This window comes from Dermochelys coriacea, chromosome 5 (assembly GCF_009764565.3).
Source record: "Dermochelys coriacea isolate rDerCor1 chromosome 5, rDerCor1.pri.v4, whole genome shotgun sequence".
Taxonomy (NCBI): Eukaryota; Metazoa; Chordata; order Testudines; family Dermochelyidae; genus Dermochelys; species Dermochelys coriacea.
Genome location: NC_050072.1, coordinates 10,744,180 through 10,758,086, shown reverse-complemented (window position 1 = coordinate 10,758,086; position 13,907 = coordinate 10,744,180). Strand labels below are relative to the sequence as shown.

The 13,907-nt window shown below is 44.9% G+C and overlaps 1 protein-coding gene across 1 annotated transcript in view; it reads left to right on the top strand.

Annotated features, from left to right (window-relative positions):
- RIT2 (Ras like without CAAX 2) overlaps positions 1-13,907 on the top strand; it is a 260,074-nt gene that overhangs the window by 75,273 nt on the left and 170,894 nt on the right. The gene's annotated exons all lie outside the window — the stretch shown is intronic.

Below are 13,907 nucleotides of genomic sequence, written 5' to 3'. Positions count from 1 at the left end.
TTGCAATTAGCAAGATGGGAATGGCAGGGCCATGGCAACCACCTAACAACGCTTTGTGAAGTGCCTGGGAGTTATAACTTTCATACTGAGAATATTTGTTTGATGGTCATTTGGTTGGTCATGGTCATGTGATAGACAGTTGGTCCTCAAATAATGGAATCTCATGTTGATGTTGAGGATTCAGCCCACACTACTGGTGAACACATATATGCGTGGTAAGATTAATGCAAGAACCATAAACACTGCTACATGTAGCACAGACAGGATTGTCCATGACCACTGTGGGTTGTTGCATCCTTGCTTTGCACTGTTCACCTTTTTCACATTAGGTCTTAATGCACCAGGTTTCAAAGTGGTTAATGGTGGCATGCCATATCTGCCACCACCTTGCTCTGTCACCAGTGGCACCAAACAATGTTGCATGCTGGTTCCCACACTCTTTTTTCACATACTTTGATGGATGCATTTCAGGGCATCGGCAGAGAAGTATTTATCCATTCTGCACTGATGGGAAGTTGTTCCCATGCCCACATGAAAGAGGCAGATTTACTTATTAAGGAGCGTTTATTTGCTGATGACTGTGCACTGGTTGCACACTCAATTGGTGTTGTTCAGTTTATAACTGATCTCTTCATTCGCGCAGTCAATTGTTTTCGTTTCACAATCAGCCTGAAGAAAACTGAAGTATTGTACCAAACAGTATCAGGCGATGCACATCTTTACCCAATTTTTAAGATCAACACTGCTCCTCTTGTCTCTGTGGTGAAATTTTGCTACCTGGGGAGTTTGCTGTCACAGAATGCCACAATTGATGAAAGCATTATCCATCATATAGTCAAGGCCAACTCTGCATTTGTGATGCCAGTTCTGAAACACTGTGAAAGAAAACTCTTTTACCAATAGGTGAATGAAGCCATGAAATATAATTAATGCTTGCTATATGTTAACAAGGGCAGCATTTGCTTGTGGAAAAGGCCTATTCAACATCCTGTATTATTCCATCGTGGGGAGAAAATGCTCAACCTCTATGGGCTGCTTTCCTATTTTTAAACCGTTTCTTATCACGATAAACATTATTGCTGTTTTTATGAAAAAATAATTGTGACTACTGGGTTTACTGCACTATAGATGCAGCATAGGGTCACACTCTCTTCTGGGTTAGGTCTCTTGATTTCAATGGACTCATGTCACCAGAGAATTTTTCTTGTAATAAATAAAGGGTTGAGGGTCATCCAGGAGAACACTTTCAAATCTATCTTCTTTAGAAACTTGCATCTGTTTTAAGGATCACATTATTGAACCAGGGTGGGAAGGGCCTGAGCTGGAAAAGAAGTCCAGTTTGGGGCCTCACACTACAAGAAGGATGTGGAAAAACTGGAAAGTGTCCAGCGGAGGGCAACAAAAATGATTAGGGGACTGGAACACATGACTTATGAGGAGAGGCTGAGGGAACTGGGATTGTTTAGTCTGCAGAAGAGAAGAATGAGGGGGGATTTGATAGCTGCTTTCAACTACCTGAAAGGGGGTTCCAAAAAGGATTGATCTAGACTGTTCTCAGTGGTAGCAGATGATAGAACAAGGAGTAATGGTCTCAAGTTGCAGTGAGGGAGGGTTAGGTTGGATATTCGGAAAAACTTTTTCACTAGGGGGGTGGTGAAGCACTGGAATGCATTACCTAGGGAGGTGGTAGAATCTCCTTCCTCTGAGGTTTTTAAGGTCAGTCTTGATAAAGCCCTGGATGGGATGATTTAGTTGGAGATTGGTTCTGCTTTGAGCAGGGGTTTGGACTAGATGACCTCCTGAGGTCCCTTCGAACCCTGATATTCTATGATTCTTTGATTCTGGTTGATTCCACTGGATTTCCTCTTGGGGCTCAGTGACTGCGTGAGCAGTAGAGGCAGATCTGGTTGAAAGATTGCAGCGTGGGTTCCCTTCTGCGTGAGGAGTTAAGATCTGCACGTGAAGAGCTGCACACAGGGAAGCCATTTAGAGTGCATAGCAACATGAAGTATTACTAGACCTTCAAAATCCAGGATCTATGTTGCATAGTCTTGCATGCCATCTACTAGCATTTGACCTATTAACTGTTTATCGATATATAGGAATCTCTCTTTTCTAGATCACTCCTGTAACAACAGGCTAATTTTGAGCAGAGTTGTACCATGGCCACACCTTTGCCTCTTCTCTCCCCACATCTCTGTAAGAAAGCTAGCTGAACAGGCAGAGCTGTCCAGGAGCAGTGCCACCACTTCCCGGAAGGATTACATATAATCCAGCCCCATGTTTTCTGCTTATCATTACTTTTAATTGCTGTTTCCAATCACTGTTACAAATGTTCTGACTCCCATTATCCATAGGTTACTACTGCTTGATTCTGAAGAGGTCAGGCATTGTTATAGATCTTAGAGGTACCACCTTTAAAAGGACCAGTGAGTAATGAGTGCAGATTTATCCCTTTCGACATCCACTGGGCACATCCATCACCTCGGATTACCTTCACTGAACATTCTGTACTGACAGATGGCTGAAAGCACATGTTTATCTGGCTATAAAGAAAAAAGCATGAAAGCAGAAGTTTGGAAGTGTCCTCTGGGAGGACTTCATTCCTTTCATTTTTCATTCTTTCCAGATCTCTTCATTTCTTTGCTCTCTGGATAAAAGGAATAGCTAATAGGTTTTTTTGTTGGACAAGGGTTACGTTTTCTCCTATGTTATCTGGGTGAATCCTAAATATAATTAATGACAAATTCAGTCTGTGAACCACACCCTACTAGGTGAACAGGAATCTAGAAACAAGTAAGGTCTCTCCTTGTTTGCAGCAATCAATGAGTTCTCAAAATTTTTCAGTCTGAGCTCCCAGGTGTTGAGATCAATTTTACAAGGTTGGAAGTTGGTCTTGAGAGAGAGTCTTTGTAAAGTTTGGTTTCAGAGTAGCAGCCGTGTTAGTCTGTATTCGCAAAAAGAAAAGGAGTACTTGTGGCACCTTAGAGACTAACAAATTTATTAGAGCATAAGCTTTCGTGAGCTACAGCTCACTTCATCGGATGCATCCGATGAAGTGAGCTGTAGCTCACGAAAGCTTATGCTCTAATAAATTTGTTAGTCTCTAAGGTGCCACAAGTACTCCTTTTCTTTTTGTAAAGTTTGCTTGGTCTGCCCCTAAAACGAGTTCCAATCTTCAATTCTTTGTAAAAGACTGTTTTCAGTATTCTACTGTCAGACTACAGACCACATGACTGTACCATCTCAGCTACACTCTTACTATGAAAGCTTCAGTGCCTGTGATCTTGAGGCATTGAAGGACCTTGATGTTTAGAATTAAATCTTGCCATTTAATTGCCATTATTCACCATAGACATTGTAGGTGGGATTGGTCCAAGCAATTTAGGTGATGTTGATAAGTAATTCACATATTGCAGCCATAGAGGAAAGTGGTAATGACACTAGAACTGTAAACATCAATTTTCATTTGCAGTTTGACAGCGCATTCATTCCAGAGATGACACTGGTGATTTCTAAAGACCTCATAGCCTGCACCAATGTACTTTGTAATGTTGTCAATTATTGCATCCCATGAAATGATACTGCCTAGGATGCAAAATTTGTCACCAACTTTGAGAGGTACATCATTGACAGACCCAACTGGAGTAGTTGCAGTACTTCTCAGTTGAGACTGGACCATGACTTCTGTTATCTTCAGGCTGATTGTTAAACCAAAATGTTTTCCTGCATGTGCAAAGCAGCCAGAGAGCAACTGAATGCCCCTGAGGTTATGGGCCAATAAAGCACCAACTAACACCAACTAAGAGTAACTTACAAATAATTATCTTTATAACTTTTCTCTTTGCATGCAGGCAATAAGTCACCTCCATCCATACTGTATTGCATATAAATGCCACAACCAATGTCTCTGAATTCCTCTATTAAAACATCAGCAAAACATGATGCTAAATAACATTGGAGCAAGAACACCGCCTTGTTTTATTCCATCAGTGACAACAAAGGCAGCTGAGAAGCAGCCTTGGTCAAGGACACAAACTGCATTCCTGTGTGAAAAGATTTAATAATGTTGACAAACTTATCAGGGCAACCAAATTTGCAGATGTCTGTCCACAGACCATCTCGATTTACAGTGTCAAAGGCCCTAGTAAGGTCAAAAGAAACATCATATAGGCCTTAATAGTGCTCACAACATTTCTCCTGACTTTGTGGAAAAATAAACTATTAGTATTATGCACCCAGCACAATATCTAAGACTTTTATGACCATTTAAAGAAAATATCAGCTCTAAAGAGAACTAAACTACAAGAGAATCTCAATATGCAAATTCACTGAACTCAAGAAAACAGTGAATAAACAGAAATGGGAAAAAAGTGGGGGAGAAGAGAACCATTATAGCCATTGAGAACAATAAGTCATACACACACTCATCTTTAACATTAACTTGTCTATCGTCTACCACATATTTAACTGTGTATTGTCTTGTCATAATCCTAGATTGTGGGCATCTAGGCACTAGCATAATATGAAAAATAATTATCAATAAAGAGATAGAAGAGATTATTATGTATTATATGCATCACGGTAGCACTTTCAGGCACCAGTCAGAATCAAGAGCCCATTGTGCACAAACACATAATAAGAGACAGTCGCTATCCTAAAGAGATTACAATCTATATAGATAAGATATAGAGTAGGAAGGGAAATAGAGGAACAGAAAAATGAAATAACTTTCTAAAGGTTGCACAGCAAATCAATGGAAGAGCTGTATATGAACCAAGTACTCTAACCACCAGACTCTGATGTGTCTCAAGATGTGCCGAGAAATGCTCAGTTTCTATTCCTGCTATGGAATATGTACTAAATGGAAAACAAAATAGTGGAAGCTTTATTGTCACATCTGGGACCCTGAACTCTTAGGATCAAGCTCCCCATTCAGCATACTCCAAACCAATTGGAATGTGTATAACTCACCAGTAAGTGGGGATTACAGGTCCCTCTCTGTTTCTGATCCACAATGAATACGAGTAGTTACACCCCCCTCCCCCAGCTACAGAGCTTTGGCTCTTTAGTTCAAGCAGTAGCTGTTTATATCTTTAGCTGTGGATATCCCCAGTTCAATCCCTGGTGTGCCAGCAAAGAATGCAGTTGTCAATAATACAACCAGAGACAAAGTGAAAGAAATAATATATTGTCTGAATTGTAAGAGAATTCTAAAAAATTCCCAGTAGGCTGTTCAGAAAACCAGTTACAGTTGTACCATGAACAATGGATAATATTAAAAGAGAACAGCTCCTGAATTTAAAGGCTGACTAAACTGTTTGGTGCATTTGAGTGTTTAATTTGTCATTATATTGGCCAAGACAGAAATTTACAAATAAGGCAGCATGGGATTATTAAGAGTACATAAATGTAGTGACTGAAGAGACTAATTGACAGACCCTCAGCTTGTGTAAATCAGAAAAACTCCATTGAACTCAATGTAGCTACATAACGTAAATTTACATGAGCTGATGAAGACCACAGTTGGTTAAAGAAAGGAGGGTTTACTTCAACTAATCTTAGCTCCCACCATTATTTACTCCAATCAATCAGAAAGCCAAAGGTGAAAAGATTTAGCTGGATCCTCTTCATTTAAAACTCACGTGCACAGTCCAAACAAAACACAGATTTAATCAGATTAGGGAAATGCTTTCATCTGTCAAGTGAACAATACACTACTTGGTACATGGCATGTGAACCTAAGTAGCTTTAGTTTGCAAGATGAGTTACAGACATTACAACTGTCTAGATGATTTCACTGAAGGCTTTATGCTGTTCAGAAAAAAAAAGTCTCTCTCTTTCCGCTTGTAAGAGATAAGACTCTCTGACAGGTGGAGTCTGAAAAGAACAGACTGCCTGGCTGACACTAGCTAGACAGGTGGCCACAGTTACCCCATGTTGCTAGTGACTTTATTTCAGCAGAAACTGCATATTCAGATATAAAGAAACCGAGGGATTGATTCTAGTTCACTTTAAGTCCCTTCTAGGCCTCTCCATGGTACAAAGAGGAAGTAGAGAAGCCTCTCCCCTATGGTGCCCTTGTGTTGGTAGCAGGCATTCCCTATGCAGATGGAATGCCTCTAAAATTTTGAGGAACTAGTCACACATGGCTGATTTCACACTAAATTCTCTCTCTCCACCTACTAGCTATCAGGTGCTGGACCACAGCACCCCATCTATCTAGGGAACATATATGGCCCCATATCACCATGCTATCTGAGCATCTCATGCTCATTCATGTATTTATTTGCTGGGAGGGCAGGGAGAGAGCCTGAGTGAGTGTCTGATTGGCTGCTAGCCTGCAGGGGGCGGGCATTAGGGTGTCTGTGTGTTTGCGTCAGGGAAGCCTGGCTGTTTAAAAATAGCCAGAGCCTCGCGAACCAGCTGAGCGGCAGCGAACCAGCGGAGCAGCGGGGACAGCAGAGCAGCTCACAGCAGGAGTTTGCCTGGGAGTTCGCCTGGAGTGAGCCCAGTGAGGCTTACATCTTGCCAACGTCTCTGAGGAAGCTCATAGTAGGTAGGTGATATGGAAGGGGGGGATTCAGCTGTTGTGACCTGCACTGGATGTGCCATGTTTGTCTTTCTTCCACAGGACAGAAGCGACTTTGTCTGTACAAAGTGCAAGCTGGTCTCCATATTGGAAGAGAAGATTGAAGGTCTGGAGCAACAGGTAACGACCCTGCGTTGTATACGAGAGACTGAGGATTTTCTGGACCAAACTCAGGATAGGCTTCTAGGGGCACAAAGCTCTAAAGATATAGAGCAGGTTGCACAGAGGAGCCAAGAGGCCAGTGAAGAAGCTTGGCAACATGTGACCTCCAGAAGAGGTAAGCGGAATGTCCGGGTTCCAGTAACACAGACACAGGTAACTAACCGCTTTCATGTTCTCTCCACAGGTACCATTGCGGAGAGTGGACCAGATGATAGGTCTGGGGGGAGAAAGCAGAAGGAGACTCCGCTGGTTGGGAGGCATGAGATGCGATGTCCTGAGGTTGGGGGTTCCACGACCACCACTCCCAAGAGGAGAAGGCGGGTGGTGGTGGTCGGGGACTCTCTCCTCCGGGGGACTGAGTCATCTATCTGCCGCCCTGACCGGGAAAACCGAGAAGTCTGCTGCTTGCCAGGGGCTAAGATTCGTGATGTGACGGAGAGACTGCCGAGACTCATCAAGCCCTCGGATCGCTACCCCTTCCTGCTTCTCCACGTGGGCACCAATGATACTGCCAAGAATGACCTTGAGCGGATCACTGCGGACTACGTGGCTCTGGGAAGAAGGATAAAGGAGTTGGAGGCGCAAGTGGTGTTCTCGTCCATCCTCCCCGTGGAAGGAAAAGGCCTGGGTAGGGACCGTCAAATCGTGGAGGTCAACGAATGGCTACGCAGGTGGTGTCGGAGAGAAGGCTTTGGATTCTTTGACCATGGGATGGTGTTCCATGAAGGAGGAGTGCTGGGCAGAGACGGGCTCCATCTTACGAAGAGAGGGAAGAACATCTTTGCCAGCAGGCTGGCTAACCTAGTGAGGAGGGCTTTAAACTAGGTTCACCGGGGGAAGGAGACCAAAGCACTGAGGTAAGTGGGAAAGCGGGATACCGGGAGGAAGCACAGGCAGGAATGTCTGTGAGGGGAGGGCTCCTGCCTCATACTGGGATTGAGGGGCGATCAACAGGTTATCTCAAGTGCTTATATACAAATGCACAAAGCCTTGGAAACAAGCAGGGAGAACTGGAGGTCCTGGTGATGTCAAGGAATTATGACGTGATTGGAATAACAGAGACTTGGTGGGATAACTCACATGACTGGAGTACAGTCATGGATGGTTATAAACTGTTCAGGAAGGACAGGCAGGGCAGAAAAGGTGGGGGAGTAGCACTATATGTAAGGGAGCAGTATGACTGCTCAGAGCTCCGGTACGAAACTGTGGAAAAACCTGAGTGTCTCTGGATTATGTTTAGAATTGTGTGCAACAACAGTGATGTCATGGTGGGAGTCTGCTATAGACCACCGGACCAGGGGGATGAGGTGGATGAGGCTTTCTTCCGGCAACTCACGGAAGCTACTAGATCGCATGCCCTGATTCTCATGGGTGACTTTAATTTTCCTGATATCTGCTGGGAGAGCAATACAGCGGTGCATAGACATTCCAGGAAGTTTTTGGAAAGCGTAGGGGACAATTTCCTGGTGCAAGTGCTAGGGGAGCCAACTAGGGGGAGCGCTTTTCTTGACCTGCTGCTCACAAACCGGGTAGAATTAGTGGGGGAAGCAAAAGTGGATGGGAATCTGGGAGGCAGTGACCATGAGTTGGTTGAGTTCAGGATCCTGACGCAGGGAAGAAAGGTAAGCAGCAGGATACGGACCCTGGACTTCAGGAAAGCAGACTTTGACTCCCTCAGGGAACAGATGGCCAGGATCCCCTGGGGGACTAACATGAAAGGGAAGGGAGTCCAGGAGAGCTGGCTGTATTTCAAGGAATCCCTGTTGAGGTTACAGGGACAAACCATCCCGATGAGTCGAAAGAATAGTAAATATGGCAGGCGACCAGCTTGGCTTAATGGTGAAATCTTAGCGGATCTTAAACATAAAAAAGAAGCTTACAAGAAGTGGAAGGTTGGACATATGACCAGGGAAGAGTATAAAAATATTGCTCGGGCATGTAGGAAAGATATCAGGAGGGCCAAATCGCACCTGGAGCTGCAGCTAGCAAGAGATGTCAAGAGTAACAAGAAGGGTTTCTTCAGGTATGTTGGCAACAAGAAGAAAGCCAAGGAAAGTGTGGGCCCCTTACTGAATGAGGGAGGCAAGCTAGTGACAGAGGATGTGGAAAAAGCTAATGTACTCAATGCTTTTTTTGCCTCTGTTTTCACTAACAAGGTCAGCTCCCAGACTGCTGTGCTGGGCATCACAAAATGGGGAAGAGATGGCCAGCCCTCTGTAGAGATAGAGGTGGTTAGGGACTATTTAGAAAAGCTGGACGTGCACAAGTCCATGGGGCCGGACGAATTGCATCCGAGAGTGCTGAGGGAATTGGCGGCTGTGATTGCAGAGCCCTTGGCCATTATCTTTGAAAACTCGTGGCGAACGGGGGAAGTCCCGGATGACTGGAAAAAGGCTAATGTAGTGCCCATCTTTAAAAAAGGGAAGAAGGAGGATCCTGGGAACTACAGGCCGGTCAGCCTCACCTCAGTCCCTGGAAAAATCATGGAGCAGGTCCTCAAAGAATCAATCCTGAAGCACTTAGAGGAGAGGAAAGTGATCAGGAACAGTCAGCATGGATTCACCAAGGGAAGGTCATGCCTGACTAATCTAATCGCCTTTTATGATGAGATTACTGGTTCTGTGGATGAAGGGAAAGCAGTGGATGTATTGTTTCTTGACTTTAGCAAAGCTTTTGACACGGTCTCCCACAGCATTCTTGTCAGCAAGTTAAGGAAGTATAGGCTGGATGAATGCACTATAAGGTGGGTAGAAAGCTGGCTAGATTGTCGGGCTCAACAGGTAGTGATCAATGGCTCCATGTCTAGTTGGCAGCCGGTGTCAAGTGGAGTGCCCCAGGGGTCGGTCCTGGGGCCCGTTTTGTTCAATATCTTCATAAATGATCTGGAGGATGGTGTGGATTGCACTCTCAGCAAATTTGCGGATGATACTAAACTGGGAGGAGTGGTAGATACGCTGGAGGGGAGGGATAGGATACAGAAGGACCTAGACAAATTGGAAGATTGGGCCAAAAGAAATCTAATGAGGTTCAATAAGGATAAGTGCAGGGTCCTGCACTTAGGATGGAAGAATCCAATGCACCGCTACAGACTAGGGACCGAATGGCTCGGCAGCAGTTCTGCGGAAAAGGACCTAGGGGTGACAGTGGACGAGAAGCTGGATATGAGTCAGGAGTGTGCCCTTGTTGCCAAGAAGGCCAATGGCATTTTGGGATGTATAAGTAGGGGCATAGCGAGCAGATCGAGGGACGTGATCGTTCCCCTCTATTCGATTCTATTCTATTCTAGATCGCATGCCCTGATTCTCATGGGTGACTTTAACTAGATCGCATGCCCTGATTCTCATGGGTGACTTTAATTTTCCTGATATCTGCTGGGAGAGCAATACAGCGGTGCATAGACAATCCAGGAAGTTTTTGGAAAGCGTAGGGGACAATTTCCTGGTGCAAGTGCTAGGGGAGCCAACTAGGGGGAGCGCTTTTCTTGACCTGCTGCTCACAAACCGGGTAGAATTAGTGGGGGAAGCAAAAGTGGATGGGAATCTGGGAGGCAGTGACCATGAGTTGGTTGAGTTCAGGATCCTGACGCAGGGAAGAAAGGTAAGCAGCAGGATACGGACCCTGGACTTCAGGATAGCAGACTTTGACTCCCTCAGGGAACAGATGGCCAGGATCCCCTGGGGGACTAACATGAAAGGGAAGGGAGTCCAGGAGAGCTGGCTGTATTTCAAGGAATCCCTGTTGAGGTTGCAGGGACAAACCATCCCGATGAGTCAAAAGAATAGTAAATATGGCAGGCGACCAGCTTGGCTTAATGGTGAAATCCTAGCGGATCTTAAACATAAAAAAGAAGCTTACAAGAAGTGGAAGGTTGGACATATGACCAGGGAAGAGTATAAAAATATTGCTCGGGCATGTAGGAAAGATAGGAGGGCCAAATCGCACCTGGAGCTGCAGCTAGCAAGAGATGTCAAGAGTAACAAGAAGGGTTTCTTCAGGTATGTTGGCAACAAGAAGAAAGCCAAGGAAAGTGTGGGCCCCTTACTGAATGAGGGAGGCAAGCTAGTGACAGAGGATGTGGAAAAAGCTAATGTACTCAATGCTTTTTTTGCCTCTGTTTTCACTAACAAGGTCAGCTCCCAGACTGCTGTGCTGGGCAACACAAAATGGGGAAGAGATGGCCAGCCCTCTGTAGAGATAGAGGTGGTTAGGGACTATTTAGAAAAGCTGGACGTGCACAAGTCCATGGGGCCGGACGAATTGCATCCGAGAGTGCTGAAGGAATTGGCGGCTGTGATTGCAGAGCCCTTGGCCATTATCTTTGAAAACTCGTGGCGAACGGGGGAAGTCCCGGATGACTGGAAAAAGGCTAATGTAGTGCCCATCTTTAAAAAAGGGAAGAAGGAGGATCCTGGGAACTACAGGCCGGTCAGCCTCACCTCAGTCCCTGGAAAAATCATGGAGCAGGTCCTCAAAGAATCAATCCTGAAGCACTTAGAGGAGAGGAAAGTGATCAGGAACAGTCAGCATGGATTCACCAAGGGAAGGTCATGCCTGACTAATCTAATCGCCTTTTATGATGAGATTACTGGTTCTGTGGATGAAGGGAAAGCAGTGGATGTATTGTTTCTTGACTTTAGCAAAGCTTTTGACACGGTCTCCCACAGCATTCTTGTCAGCAAGTTAAGGAAGTATGGGCCGGATGAATGCACTATAAGGTGGGTAGAAAGCTGGCTAGATTGTCGGGCTCAACGGGTAGTGATCAATGGCTCCATGTCTAGTTGGCAGCCGGTGTCAAGTGGAGTGCCCCAGGGGTCGGTCCTGGGGCCCGTTTTGTTCAATATCTTCATAAATGATCTGGAGGATGGTGTGGATTGCACTCTCAGCAAATTTGCGGATGATACTAAACTGGGAGGAGTGGTAGATACGCTGGAGGGGAGGGATAGGATACAGAAGGACCTAGACAAATTGGAGGATTGGGCCAAAAGAAATCTAATGAGGTTCAATAAGGATAAATGCAGGGTCCTGCACTTAGGATGGAAGAATCCAATGCACCGCTACAGACTAGGGACCGAATGGCTCGGCAGCAGTTCTGCGGAAAAGGACCTAGGGGTGACAGTGGACGAGAAGCTGGATATGAGTCAGCAGTGTGCCCTTGTTGCCAAGAAGGCCAATGGCATTTTGGGTTGTATAAGTAGGGGCATAGCGAGCAGATCGAGGGACGTGATCGTTCCCCTCTATTCGACACTGGTGAGGCCTCATCTGGAGTACTGTGTCCAGTTTTGGGCCCCACACTACAGGAAGGATGTGGATAAATTGGAAAGAGTACAACGAAGGGCAACGAAAATGATTAGGGGTCTAGAGCACATGACTTATGAGGAGAGGCTGAGGGAGCTGGGATTGTTTAGTCTGCAGAAGAGAAGAATGAGGGGGGATTTGATAGCTGCTTTCAACTACCTGAAAGGGGGTTTCAAAGAGGATGGCTCTAGACTGTTCTCAATGGTAGCAGATGACAGAACGAGGAGTAATGGTCTCAAGTTGCAATGGGGGAGGTTTAGATTGGATATTAGGAAAAACTTTTTCACTAAGAGGGTGGTGAAACACTGGAATGCGTTACCTAGGGAGGTGGTAGAATCTCCTTCCTTAGAGGTTTTTAAGGTCAGGCTTGACAAAGCCCTAGCTGGGATGATTTAACTGGGACTTGGTCCTGCTTTGAGCAGGGGGTTGGACTAGATGACCTTCTGGGGTCCCTTCCAACCCTGATATTCTATGATTCTATGATTCTATGACACTGGTGAGGCCTCATCTGGAGTACTGTGTCCAGTTTTGGGCCCCACACTACAAGAAGGATGTGGATAAATTGGAAAGAGTACAGCGAAGGGCAACAAAAATGATTAGGGGTCTAGAGCACATGACTTATGAGGAGAGGCTGAGGGAGCTGGGATTGTTTAGTCTGCAGAAGAGAAGAATGAGGGGGGATTTGATAGCTGCTTTCAACTACCTGAAAGGAGGTTTCAAAGAGGATGGCTCTAGACTGTTCTCAATGGTAGCAGATGACAGAACGAGGAGTAATGGTCTCAAGTTGCAATGGGGGAGGTTTAGATTGGATATTAGGAAAAACTTTTTCACTAAGAGGGTGGTGAAACACTGGAATGCGTTACCTAGGGAGGTGGTAGAATCTCCTTCCTTAGAGGTTTTTAAGGTCAGGCTTGACAAAGCCCTGGCTAGGATGATTTAACTGGGACTTGGTCCTGCTTTGAGCAGGGGGTTGGACTAGATGACCTTCTGGGGTCCCTTCCAACCCTGATATTCTATGATTCTATGATTCTATTCCCCTTACCGGTAGACCCCAGAATTTTTGGATGATCCAGTGACATTTCTGAAATATCACTTAAGGTCTTGTTCAGCCTAGAAAATTGCACCTATCACAGAGTAAAGCAGAATGCTTATTATATGGTGTTTCATTCACCATGTTGCAAACATATGCTCCATGAGCTGCCCTAGCTACCAGGTTTCAGAGGGGTAGCCGTTAGTCTGTATCACAAAAACAATGAGGAGTCCTTGTGTTAGTCTCTAAGGTGTCACAAGGACTCCGCGTTGTCCTAGCTACCAGCTAATTTTCAGGCAATACTTATTTTGATATGTACTAGGTTTTGACCTAGAAAGCAACAAATGGTTTTGGATCTATCTATCTGAGATGATCTTTCCCATCTTTCCCATGATATAGTGGCAGTTGCAATCATAAGGGCACTAATATTTAGCAGTGAGGGTAATTACCATTGGAACAATTTGCCAAAGGTTATGGTGGATTCTCAGGCATTACAGGCAACTTTTAAATCAAGATTCGATGTATTTTCTAAAAGAGATGCTCCAGTTCAAACAGGAATTATTTTGGGGAAGTTCTATGATGTGTTGTTCAGAAGATCAGGCTTGATGATCACAGTGGTCCCTTCTGGCCTTAGACTCTGTCCTTTGGACTAATTGTGAGAAGGCTGGCTTCATTCTGAGATCCCAAGTTGAGTTTATAGTGCTAGAAGTTAAATCTAAAAATATTTGCACAGAAAACTGATCAAATATGTTGTCATAGTCTCTGAGGAAATAGATACAGAATCCCAGGAACTAAATTTGCATGGAGTCATTTGTTTGAGTATTACCA